Source organism: Dryobates pubescens, chromosome 19, assembly GCF_014839835.1.
Source record: "Dryobates pubescens isolate bDryPub1 chromosome 19, bDryPub1.pri, whole genome shotgun sequence".
Classification (NCBI taxonomy): domain Eukaryota; kingdom Metazoa; phylum Chordata; class Aves; order Piciformes; family Picidae; genus Dryobates; species Dryobates pubescens.
The window spans coordinates 1467339-1469288 of NC_071630.1; positions in this window are offsets into that span (position 1 = coordinate 1467339).

Here is a 1950-nt window from a genome sequence, read left to right on the forward strand (position 1 = left end):
CTGGTGCAGCCCAGGTGAGCAGGGTGAGCTTAGCTGATGAGAGCTGGTGCAGCCCAGGTGAGCAGGGTGAGCTTAGCTGATGAGAGCTGGTACAGCCCAGGTGAGAAGGACTGAGCTTAGCTGATGAGAGCTGGTGCAGCCCAGGTGAGAAGGACTGAGCTTAGCTGATGAGAGCTGGTGCAGCCCAGGTGAGAAGGACTGAGCTTAGCTGATGAGAGCTGCTGCAGCCCAGGTGAGCAGGACTGAGCTTAGCTGATGAGAGCTGGTGCAGCCCAGGTGAGAAGGACTGAGCTTAGCTGATGAGAGCTGGTGCAGCCCAGGTGAGAAGGACTGAGCTTAGCTGATGAGAGCTGGTGCAGCTCAGGTGAGCAGGACTGAGCTTAGCTGATGAGAGCTGGTGCAGCTCAGGTGAGCAGGACTGAGCTTAGCTGATGAGAGCTGGTGCAGCCCAGGTGAGCAGGACTGAGCTTAGCTGATGAGAGCTGGTGCAGCTCAGGTGAGCAGGGTGAGCTTAGCTGATGAGAGCTGGTGCAGCTCAGGTGAGCAGGGTGAGCTTAGCTGATGAGAGCTGGTGCAGCTCAGGTGAGAAGGACTGAGCTTAGCTGATGAGAGCTGGTGCAGCTCAGGTGAGCAGGGTGAGCTGAGCTGATGAGAGCTGGTGCAGCCCAGGTGAGAAGGACTGAGCTTAGCTGATGAGAGCTGGTGCAGCTGAGGTGAGCAGGGTGAGCTTAGCTGATGAGAGCTGGTGCAGCCCAGGTGAGCAGGACTGAGCTTAGCTGATGAGAGCTGGTGCAGCTCAGGTGAGCAGGGTGAGCTGAGCTGATGAGAGCTGGTGCAGCCCAGGTGAGCAGGGTGAGCTTAGCTGATGAGAGCTGGTGCAGCCCAGGTGAGCAGGGTGAGCTTAGCTGATGAGAGCTGGTGCAGCCCAGGTGAGAAGGACTGAGCTTAGCTGATGAGAGCTGGTGCAGCCCAGGTGAGAAGGACTGAGCTTAGCTGATGAGAGCTGCTGCAGCCCAGGTGAGCAGGACTGAGCTTAGCTGATGAGAGCTGGTGCAGCTCAGGTGAGCAGGGTGAGCTTAGCTGATGAGAGCTGGTGCAGCCCAGGTGAGCAGGGGTGAGCTTAGCTGATGAGAGCTGGTGCAGCTCAGGTGAGCAGGGGTGAGCTTAGCTGATGAGAGCTGGTACAGATCAGGTGAGAAGGACTGAGCTTAGCTGATGAGAGCTGGTGCAGCTCAGGTGAGCAGGGGTGAGCTTAGCTGATGAGAGCTGGTGCAGCTCAGGTGAGCAGGGTGAGCTTAGCTGATGAGAGCTGGTGCAGCCCAGGTGAAGGGGTTCGCTTCAGTGCAGGGGCAGTCGCGGAGCAGCCTCTGAGCCTGGGGTACTTGCCGGTGTCTGTGGCCAGGAGTGCCATGAACAGGGCAAGGAGCCTGCAGGAGCGGCTGGAGCCCTGGGCTGGTTACGGAGAGCGGCAGCAGGCCGCTGGCGTTCGCGAGGCGCTGTCTGGCCCTTCCCGGCCGCTCTCCACATGGTGCCAGCGTCCCGGCGGGCAGCGGCGGCAGAGGCCGGGCGGGGTCAGAGCCCCTCGGGGCGGGGCGGGGTCAGAGCCCCTCGGGGCGGGGCGGGGTAGGGCGCGGCGCAGCCTCGCGCCCGCCCTCCTACGCAGCGCATGACGCACGGGCGGAAGGACGCATGCACGCGGGGCAGGGCGCGCGCCTGCCGCCGCCGGCCCTCGCGTTTGAAGTTGGCGCGCGATCGGCACCGCCCCCACCCCTCCCCGCCCCGCCGCTCCCAGCCTGCCCCGCGCGGCCGCTCTCCCCCCCGCGCCCCCCCTCCCGCCCCCGGCTCGGCGGCCGCGGCAGCCGCGCTGGCGCACGCGTACTTCGTCCCCGCCCGCCGCCATTTTGTGTCCGAAAGCGACTGTGGAGCGATTAAACCGCGAGCTGGTGCTGA